Raw genomic sequence first — 12,355 nt, 5'->3', positions numbered from 1 at the left:
TGGTATTGTTCGCTGTTACTAACAGTAGGCGAGTAGTTAAACTAAGTTAAAAAAGTCGGCCAACAATATATATATATATATATATATATATATATATATATATATATATATATATATATATATATATATATATATATATATATATATATATATATATATATATATATATACTCACATTGTCAATAGGAAAAAGACAACGGAAACATTATTCCAACATGGTATCAGAGTGTTACCACCACATTTATTTTTAAGAAAATAGATATAAGGCATAATGACTAAGAAATAACTTAATAACATTAAATCAACTAAAGAGTCTTACAACATAAAAAAGACTTAAACTCAATTTATGTCTATATAAAACTTAAGCAACTGGAAGTTAAATTTAAACTGAAAAATGACTCTAATAAAAACTATGTTTCTGGGTGATCCTTACTCCATGATCTCCACATGATCAATAACCTGCAAAAATAAGAATGCAAGAAAAATAAGGGAAATAACCCCCAAAATCAGGAAATTGAGTGATTGCAACTTTATCCCGTAAAACAGTTAAGTTTAAAAAGAATAGTTTAAAAAAAAAAAGTATAATCAAGTTGAAAATAATTTTAGAAATAATATATAGTTGAGTTAAAAATCAATTTGTGAAAACAATATAATATCACATAAAGCAATAATTAATTTGATAGTTAATAATAACAACACATATATCCAATTATTAATTTGAGGGAACGAGAACGCTAGTAGGCTGAGGCTTTACCCCTATATGTACTTCATCAAGAGGTCGTCACCCCAAATAATTCAAGACCAGCAGAGTAGTCTCATGTAACCCTAGTGTACACACCCCTTCTACATGAATCACAACAAATAGAAGGAACACCAAATATCATATCACGTAGCAGAAATAATAACTTGTCGGCAACTATACTAACCGAATAGGGTAACCTGCTCATCACTCTTAAACTTAGATCACAACAAATATAACAGCTTCAGTTCCCTCGTGTTACACTTTACGTGATTTAATATATTTTAATAATCAGCCGTGAGCACACAAACATATAATCAAACATTTATTATATACTCTCTCCTATTCAGCTTATGTGTCCCATTTTCAATTCAGCTTATGTGTCCCATTTTCTTTTATGGTCAAGTCATCTTAATTGTCCCATTTCTATTTTTGGTATGAATTTTTGACTTTTATGCCCTTAGTAGCTTTATCCTATTTTCAATTATATCCTTCATTATCCATACTAATTTTCCTCCCTTACATTAAAAGCTCATAATATCACTCTCTTTCTTACCCTTAGGGTCTCACTTTTGACTCTCCTTAAAATTCGTGAACAGTCAAATGCTACTCTTAAGATGAATAGAAGGGAGTATTTTATTTTATGATCATAAATAATCCAAGTACAAATCTCAATAATATCAAATCAAAATCTCATTTGTCAAATCACCATTTTAACCTCAATTGATGGCAATAAGAATTAATATTATAAATATTTCATTTTCAAATTCAACCATATTTTTAAATCGTTATTTAAATAAAAAAATAATATAAATTTCATCAAAATAATATTATAAATTAAACCTTTAACAAAAGTAATACTCTCTTTGATTCCAAATGTTCTTCTTATTTACTTTTTGCACAGTTTTCAAAGTAAATTTTGAGTCTTAATATCTCTAAATACGCATTATAAAAAATTATAAAAATATATAATAAAAAGTGTAAAGAGATCTCACATAGATTTATTTTATCATCTATATATGTCTTACAATTCTAAATCAAATTTCTCTCTCCAAAATAGAATATTCTAAACGGGAAGAACATTAGGAAACAAAGGTTGTAGTAGATTTAAAATAATTTAAGTAATAAGTATATAAAATATAATATAAAACAAAGCTATGCATCTTGTTTAAAAATATTAATTATCACTTAGCACATAATTCTAACGAGATAGTCATAATTGAATGGACATTGAGAATTACCTTGTGAAAACGGTCGTAAAATATAAATGGACACTCTTATGAACCTTCGACTACAGATATGACGTTTGAAGTGTGATTGTTGTTTGTTATTTGTAGATAGAAAATGTCTAAAGATAGAAAAATACTATAAAGGAGAAAAAACTTGATAATAGATGTAAAGAAAAAAGGATTATGAGAGAAAAAGAATTAAAGGGAGAAAAGAGAAAAGTGAAAGTGGTAAAAGAATTAGAGTAAAAATTATTTAATTTATAGTTATAAAATGAGGTAGTTAATAGATTTAGATGGGAAGAGTGTGAAGACGTGGATGAATCATTGGTGAGCGAAGTTTTGAGATTTTAGTAGTAATCGTTTAATTTGGTTTTTTAAATTTAATTAATTTTTTTATATTAAATCTCAATTTTTTGGTTTATTTTATTTTATTTTATTTAAAATTAATTTTCTTTTTTCTTTTCTGAAAAATGAATAACATATTTTCTTTCAACAATTTTAAAATTTTTGTAAATGTATAACTTAGTTTATTTTAACAATGATTTTTTAATTCAATTTTCTAGATTTTTAAGTTATTAATTATTTATTTTTGTATTTTTATTTAATTTTATTTTTTTTTGTTTTTGTTTGAAAATATTACAGATATTACAGTCCGACCAAGAATAACGTTCCTACTCTAATTAATTACTCCCACATGCAAACTTAACGGAGGTTCGCATGTGAGAGGATTGTTTATCCTGCATCGACGAATATATGATAGATGATGTACACACTTTATAAGTTATTGGAGTCCTTCTTTCCATTGCCATATGATTTTGAAATGGTATTTTATTGGCTTATGAAGTGTATATCTCGTATTTTCTCAATCACCTAACATTAAAAATAAGTCCATCTAAACTTAACATTGCCTCGTGATAGACATCATCATCATTATATCCAGTGTATCCCGCTCATAGAAAACTATGATCAGGTTCTGGGGAGGGAAGAACGACGACAACTCATACCCATAGAAAGAGTGCGGTTAAAGAATCCCTCAGCTCAAGATTGGTCTTTAAAGAGAGAGAAACCTGCAACTTACAAATAGAATAAATAAAATATCGTATAAATAATTTAAAATAAAAATAAAAATAAAGATAAAGTACAAATAAAAGTAAAGATAAAAATAAAATAAAGATAAAGATAAAGTCCTCAATCATGTAAATGTTTGGTCAAATTTTTCGTTACATTACATGTAACAATACTGAATAGTAGTAGTACGTCCTAACACCAATAGTGCACAGAATGCAATCCAAATAGCTTCGAGAAGCCAAAAGATTCCATAAGATTTTGTAGCAGTGATCATTGTACAACACGCGCCATTATAAAACCCATTCTTTAAACATTGTCACCTTTTCATTTTATTGCCACCTCTCAATAAAATTACGAATTTACCTCTAAATTTTAAAAAATTACAAATTTTCCATTAGACTTAAAATTTCTTATATATACTCCAATCACATTAAATAACTCCTTTATCACACTCAAAAAACAAAATTACAACATAAAATTTTCGAGCAAAACTAAGAAATTCAATCCGCAAACAATTAATCGAGGTAATTTTTATTCGAATCGTATTAGTTTAAATTTATTTTTATTTTTTTTAAAAAAATAGGCAGTCGCAGGAAATCCGCAAGCCAACCGCGGTTCAGTCGCAGGAAAATCGCGACTGGACCGCGGTTGGCTCGAGGTTTTCCTGCGACTTCCTAATTTTATTTTTTTTTTAAATTCGTTTTTTTATGAATTATTATTAATTTTATTTATATTATTATTATTATTATTATTATTATTATTATTATTATTATTATTGTGATTGTTATTATTATTATTATTAAATTTTTATTTTTGTTTTAATTATTATATTTAATTTATTTTTTTTAAATTTTTTTATATTATTATTATTATTATTATTATTATTATTATTATTATTATTATTAATAATAATAACTTTTTTATATTCTTTTAAATATTATTTTTATTATTTTTGTTGGTGATGTTGTTGTTGTTGTAGTAGTAGTAGTTGTTGTTGTTGTTATTGTTATTGTTATTGTTATTGTTAGTAAATTTTTCTTTAATTTTATTTTTAAATATTGTTTTTGTTATTAGTGTTATGATTATTATTATTGTTTGTGTTATTATTGTTATGATTATTATTAATGTTATTATTTTTGTTAATACTATTATTATTATTATGATTATTGTCAATTTAGAAAATTAATTACAATAATAATAATAATAATAATAATAATAATAAATATGTTCTTACATTATATTTGTTGATAATGATTAGTTAAATATTGTTATTGCTAATTAATTATTGTCTTTTGTTCATGTGGTTAATTTAACGTAATGTTTGATTATGTTTATTTATTAATAATAGTTAATTAAATTATCAAAAATTGTAGTAAATGGCTGGTAATCAAGGAAAATGAAAGGGTTTTTTTAGACACTTGTTAAGCGGTAATAGTTTTAGGCCTACCCTACTCAGAGGGGACCCTCATGAGAGGGGGGTGACGGGCTCTACTAGGAGGGCTAGGCAGGAAGAGGCTGCCAGACACAGTGAGGCCCCACGGTCGAGTACGCTGAACCAAGTGCGTACTCGTTTTGATGACCAGGCTAGCAGCCTCCAGAGTAGTTGGGGGGTTTCTAATGATGTTGACTACCAAGGCGCTGTTGTTCGCCCAGTGGACTGGACTGTTGTCCGGGGGGCCGACGGGAGATTCGCACGTGCCGGCCCTAGTTCTTCAGGTGCATCTGAGCGTGCCGAACATAGTCTCGTTGATAATGAGTCGCCACGGGGGAGCAGACGCTCACAGTCTCACTAAAATTTTTCTTACCACACTTAAAAACCAACTTACAAAAGCAAATTGTTGGAGAAAAAACTAAGTTCAATCCGCAAAAAATTAATCGAGGTAATTTTTTTCGAATGTAATTAATTTAAATTTACAAACGAAAAAAAAAATTGAAGTTGAACCGCTCAGATCTGGGCGATTGGACCCCAATTCAATTGCCTATAAAATAGTGATTGAACCGGGGGTCCAATCGCCCAGATCTGGGTGATTCAAATTTTTTATTTTTTTTCCGTTTGTTTTTGTATAATTATTATAAATTTTAATTATATTATTATTATTATTATTGTTGTTATTATTATTTTTATTACTGTTATTTTAATAATTTTATTATTATTGTTATTATTGTTGTGATTGTTATTATTTTTATCATTAAATATATTTTTATGTTTTGTTTTTAATAACTTTTTTATATTGTTTTTATTATTATTGTTATTGTTGTGGGTTTTTTTAATTTTTGGAATGTAAATTATTTAAATTTTTTTAAAAAAAGTAAAATGAATCGCCCAAATCTGGGCGATTCATTTAATTTTTTTTTTCGTTTGTTTTTGATAATTATTATTGTTATTTTTAATTTTATTATTATTGTTATTATTATTATTATTACTGATATTATTAATTCATTTTTTTATTATTTTTGTGATTGTTATTATTTTTATAATTAAATAATTATTTTTCTTTTAATTATTAATTTATTATTTTAAATATGTTTATTATAATTAATATTATTATTATTAATAAACTTTGTATGTTGTGTTGAAAATTGTTTTTATTATTGGTGTTGTTTGGTTTTATTTTTTGTTTTTTTTTCCATTTATTATTTTGTTTTTTAGAATAACAATTATTATTTATATTTATATTATTATTATTATTATTATTATTATTATTATTATTATTATTATTATTATTATTATTATTGTTTTTCTTATTATTTTTATTATTATATTATTATTATAGTGGTTGTTATTATTATTATTGTTATTATATTATCCTTAATTTTATTCATAATTATTTTTTTTTGTTATTAGTGTTATGATTATTGTTATTATTTGTGTTATTATTGTTATGATTATTATTAATGTTATTACTTTTGTTAATGTTGTTATTATTTTTATGATTATTGTCAATTTAGAAAATTAATATTGTTTTTTGTTCATCTGGTTAATGTAACGTAATGTTTGATTATGTTCATTTATTATTAATATTTAATGAAATTGTCAAAAATTGTAGTAAATGGCTGGTAATCACGGAAAATGAAAGGATTTTTTTAGATAATTTTTGAGAGGTAGTAGTTCTAGGCCTACCTTACTCAGAGGGGATCCGCATGAGAGGGGGGTAACGGGTTCTCCTAGGAGGGCTAGGCAGGAAGACACTGCCAGACACAGTATTGCCCAAAGGTCGAGTGCGCTAGACCTAGTCAGAACCCCTTTTGATGACCAGTCTAGCAGCATCCAGAGTAGTTGGGGGGTTTCTAGTGATGATGATAATGATGCTGATGATGTTCAATACGAAGCTCCCGATTCTCGCCATTAGACTGGACTGTTGTTCGGGGGCCCGACGGAAAATTCGCACATGGCGGCCCTAGTTCTTCTGCCGCATCTGAGTGCGCAGGACGTAGTTTCGTCGATAATGAGCCGCCACGAGAGAGCAAGCCCTCACAGTCCGCTAACACGGACTGGTTAGTCACATCACCGCAGCCTGGGGGGCCGACAGATACGCGACTGATCCCTAGCTATGGCGGGCACATAGCTAAACTTATTTTCGACGGCTTCGAGCGTATGCCTCCGATTCTGTATTGCCGTATTAGAAAGAGGCCGGTGGAGTGCATCATCCGACTGAGGAATATGTCCGATGCGCTAAACGATGTTCTACCTGCCACTTCCCTCGGCCGACTACTGAACATTATGCACCAGCACATCGACTATGCTTTGATATCGGCGTTCGTGGAGAGGTGGCAGCCGGATACGAACACCTTCGACATGCCATGGGGGGAAATGACGATTATGTTGCACGACGTGCAACGCATACTGGGCATTTCTATTGAAGGTTCTCTGCCGGCTGAGCCTTCTGAGGCGGAGTGGCACGTTGGTATCACCAATCTGTTCGGGGAGCCTATGTCTGAGCTTCGGTGTAGGGGTGCGTTCACCTGCGGCTGCGTGAACGTTGCTGAACTGATGCAGCTGTGTCATAGGTCGCAGGCCATTGATACCCAAACGACAGCGTACTACATGGCTATCGTCGGCTCTACCTTGCTGGCGGATAAGACCAGAATTGGCATGCGACCTCACCCGATACTAACCGTGAACGTCGATTAGCAGGAGGTGGTCTGGGGTGCGGTGACTTTGGCCTACTTGTATAGGCAGCTTGGAATGGCATCTAGGGCTGGATGCAAGACCATTGCGGGATGCCTGACATTGCTCCAGACATGGATCTATCAGTACTTTCCCGCTTTTCGCCCTCATCCTTGCCGAGAAGATGTGCCAAACATGACTAGGGCGGAGATGTCGTCAACGAAGAAACCATGTCGTGAGGTGGACAGGCTGAGGGACTGCCGCAAGGTTCTTGACTCAATGACGGAGACTCAGGTATTGTACTTAAAGTTAATTTTGTTATGCATGTGTTTTTAATGGTACATTATTCTTATTTGTTAACTTGGCCTGCATGCAGGCGGAATGGACTCCGTACAGTTCTGCTCCTAGTGCATTGCTGAATGAGCACCCACGCACCACCATCATCGGGGGTATCACGTGCTTTGATATCGTCGAGGTGTATTTGCCGGAGCGGACTTTGTGATAGATCAAGTTCGTGCAGGCTATTCCCCCCGCTCCTATGAGACCAGCCAAGGCTCTCCGACCGGCATACGGCATCTACTCCGTGACCTTTGCTTCAAGTACCTGAGACATTCGGCGTATAACAGCGGGATCAGATTTAAGGACTTCATCGACCAGAGATTGAAAGTACTCCTTATCATTGGCGTTTGCGTATCGTACTCCTTCGTTGGTCTCGTCTCCTACCTCTGTGTACCTCAAAAGACTCCAGAATTGATGAATGTCATCTACATACAAAGCACCATGTGAACCGATGCACATATGTAAATAGCATGCACACGATAATCCATGGGTTTGTTGAAGTACACAACCGCATTTGTTTAGTACAAAATCACCTAGTTCTAACATGGGATTATACTCAAGCTGGAGCAGCTCCAAGGCATAGATAGATACGTGGCGATATAAAGGTCTAAAGAAATACTGCCGCAACGACCTTGCTACAGAATTCATGGATTCCTATAGCGCTTGTCGGATCCTGGCTTGCTGATTTGTAATCTGTGCGTGTGCCCTTTTAAAAAGGGTATCGAATGAGCTATTACCGCTACCAAGGTAATACTTGAAAGACGAGTGTTGGCTTTCAACTCTGCTAGTAGTCTGGTTACCCAAGTGGAAACAATCATTCATCCACGCACGCACAAATTTCTCTCTAAGTGGAATCCATGTTCCAGCCAGATACCGAATGACCTTTTTGTTCCTAACCAACCACTTACTCACGATCGCTTGCCATCGCTGTTCAAATTCCCCGATTGTAGAACTTTCAACCAAGGGGTTCCATCTGCCCTGTCTGAATATTTGGCCTTGTTGAGAAATTCTATCAGTAAGGCTATGTGTATAGCGGCAGACTATTGGCTCATGTATATGGATCGATTGTTGACACTGGGAGATGAAATGACAGATGAGAAAGCAGTTTTAAGACAAAAAATTGACGAATTGATCGATATATACTATGATGCGTTGGACGCACCAAAAAAGGGCATAAAGGTCAGTTTCCTCCGCATTAGATCTTTGTGTTATTTTTTGCATTAGTTTTTCATGCTTGATGATGGTCCGCTTCATGCATGAAGCATTACATTTGATGATGGTGTAGCCTATAATTTGGTGAACCATCATAAATCTTTGTGTTATTGTTTGCATTAGTTTTTCATGCTTAAATCATCTTATTGCTTGCATATTAGTCAAGTTCATCAGTGCACTTTTAAGTGATGATTACAACATTTCTTTAGCACCTTTAGGCTATCGCTTTCGCATTGTTAGACCACCAACAGTTGATGACCTATATATTTTATTTTTCTATTTGTTCCTATGGGATGGACACCATCCTTTGCTAGTATAAATTGTTGTATGTGTGTTCTGTTGCTCTCCGATGTTGCCTTTTCTTTTTACATGTGACTTGGTATCAGGTTGAGGTTCCAAAACAGTTGATTCCAGAAACATTTCCCCATCATATGGGAAGAGGAGAGCATTCCACATATAAATCCAAATCTAATTTGGGTGAAATTCATGACAGAGTGGAGCAATTAACTGCTCCAATCAAATGTAAAATCGTTTTGTAGCTTTTTGAGCTAATTTCCTTTATTTTTAAAGGTCGATTAGAAAGGAATTTGATTTTTAGTGCATCAGTTAAGTTTTTCAATACTCGCTAGAGTGTCGGGAGGAGAACTCAAGTTATAGGAGCCGTTCTTATGAGAGTATGAGATGAGAAAAGGCCTCATGTAATGAGAGGAAAGCAAGGGACTACAAACCAAAGCAAAGTTGTATTGCACAAGGAAAGCATTGCAATTTGCATGTAATCAAATAACGGAAAAGTGTCATTTTGGAGCTAGATTTTACTTCTTGATCTTCTAATGCGCTCCCTATTCTACTATGGACAACCTCCGAGACATACCATGTTTTGGGGGAGGGGGTTTGTTTTGTGGGAGAGTCTTAGATTATCTCTAGTTTTCTAGAGATTAACGTAGAAAAATATCCCGTTCTTGAATTTATTTCAAAAGAATCAATGAAGGCATTGACTAATCAGGTTGGATGGTAATTGTGTTTTTGTGATTTATCTGGCTTGTCAGTTTGGAAGCTGAAATGTTTTGAAGAGGAGGTTCCGCAAATTTACATGGAGTCATGGACAATTCGTTATAACAATTATAGAACAGATGTGAAGAATGCTTTAACCGAATCTAAAAATGCAAATGCTGTTTATCAGAAATACCAAAAGGTTGTGCATACTCGATTTTTGTTTTTTCGTGCCTGCATATTCTGTAATGCTTTGCTCTCATTAGTTATCTATGCTTGTGAATCGAAATCATATCTAGGAACTTTATGGCGGTGTTGATTCGTTGGATGAGAGTGAAAAACCGTGGAAAGAGATTCAACTTGAGGCGATAGCAATATATCTCATGTTTGCTATGACTTTGCTGAACAAGTAAATGACCCAAAGAAATGCCAGTTTGCCTGGAAAGTTGCAGGGGATGTCTTATGGAAGATCGTTTTGCAAAGTAAGGGTGAAAAACCTATTTTAGTTTCGCCTTCTCTTCTTTCGGAGATGATGCGTTAGAAATTAGAATGCATTGCAAATTACAAAAGTAGGTTAATGTAAAATGTAGTAATCATGTAAGCTCAACTTATGAACATGTTTTATCGAGTTCCTAATGCTCAAAATAATGAGTTGAAGCAATTTTTGAAATTATGCTCAACCAATTGAATGTGTGTTGTGATCACAATCAAGTTCTATTGTGATATGAATTGTCTAATTTAATAGAATGGAAATTTCGTCAATTTCGTTTCTCATTTTTTTCTCTCTTTTATTAGACTTTATCTTAAGATTTCTTCGTTCTAAAAGAACTTGCAACTTTAAAAACCTTTTTAATCGAGATATTATTAAGACTTTCAAAAGTAGGTAGAGATATTATATCAACATAAAATTCATAAATCGAAAATTGAAGGATTAAAATTCTAATTATAACTATGATTAATGATTAGAGTCTTAAAATTGAATTAGGAAAAAGGTTAATTTGGAATCCTAACTCTTAATTCAATTTAAATGTGTAAAATTAAACAACAATCAAACAACACAAACATTGTATAATAAAAACATTGTCAAAATAAAAAAGAAAAAAAATATTTCACGAAATTATGCTCTGACGCACTATTGTTAGTATTGATTTTTCCACATTAGTTTTCTATACATTCCCATCTTTACTTGATTATTCCATAAATATAAACACTTAAAATATAAAATCATTCTTCCAAGCTTTAGTTAATAATTAAAGTGATCGCTGAATAATAAAAATGAATGTAAATAATAATTTGAGATATTTTTTAAAGCAGTCAAAGATATTTTATCACAATATCAAAAACTATTTAGGCAAAATCATTGATGATTGAACATTTATTGATGATATATGCATGATTCAATTATATACATTCAATTTTAAATTCTAAATTAGGTAAATATTATTATGCGATTAATCATTATCCGTTAAAATAATTTCATTTGTTAAGGCTCTTTAAGATAATATTTATTATTTTTCACCATTTTTATTAGTATATCATGTCTTATTTGTACAAATTGAATTTTCCACATTATTACTTAATTTATTACCATCTTTACAGAGTTTGTTTAATTATTCCATAAGTATAAACGCATAGAATATAAAATCATTCTTGTAAGCTTTAATTAAGAATTAAAGTCAGTTGCTCAATAATAAAAATGAACATAGATAATATTTTAAAGACATTTTTAAATGCAGTCAAGATAATTATCGACAATAATAAAAACTATTTGGATAAAATCATGATGATTGAACAGTTATTGTTATAATATTTTATAGATGTGATTAACCAATCTTAATTATAATAATTTTTGGTAAAATTATAAGAAACTATCTAATCTATATGCCATTTTTTAAAAAACTATCTTATGTAAATTTTTTTGCAAAAAACTATCTAATATAATACAAATGTTTGCAAATGAGTACCTGTTAACGATTATCGTTTGTTGACTGTTACCTTAACCCTTTGACCAGCACGTGAGTGTCACGTGACTAATTAAAACACTCCTTCTTCTTCTTCTTCAATAACCTTCGATTTTTCAGAAACTTTCACACAGGCAAATCAAAGACAACTCCATCTTCCTCTTTACTTCCTATTAACGATTATCCTTCAAAGAAAGCAAATTTTCTTGCAACTAATATCTTCTCCAAAGTCCGGAATACTTAAGATTATCAATGGCGGCTTCTTCTGATAGTTGTTCTTCGTTTTCATGTCCTCCATTTTGTTGAACCTGTTTAAAGAATCCACCATTCCCTACACTCTCCTTACTCTCTTTACTTCTTTCATTCTTTCTCCTTTCAGTCACTCTTTTCCTTCTCTCAATCTTAAAACGTCTCAACAAAAGGTAGAAATAGAACAACATGACCCATAATCTCAAACCTCCATTTCAAGCCTTAAACAATCTCTTGCAAGTATTTCAAATAAAACCCAGCATTCAAATCAATTGAATTCAACCCAATTGTCTCAATCACTCCTTTTGGAGGTTTCACGATCCATTTCTAATAATTAGGTAGTTTCTTATAATTTTGCCTTAATTAAAAATAACTTTTTAAAAGTCTTAGTAGACTTAGTATTACTCTTCAATTTTTCAGAAACTTTACGGAATGATTGTCGAAAAAAATAGGATTTTTT

This window comes from Amaranthus tricolor, chromosome 9, assembly GCF_026212465.1.
Source record: "Amaranthus tricolor cultivar Red isolate AtriRed21 chromosome 9, ASM2621246v1, whole genome shotgun sequence".
In the NCBI taxonomy this organism is placed as follows: Eukaryota; Viridiplantae; Streptophyta; class Magnoliopsida; order Caryophyllales; family Amaranthaceae; genus Amaranthus; species Amaranthus tricolor.
This window is presented reverse-complemented; position numbering follows the sequence as displayed.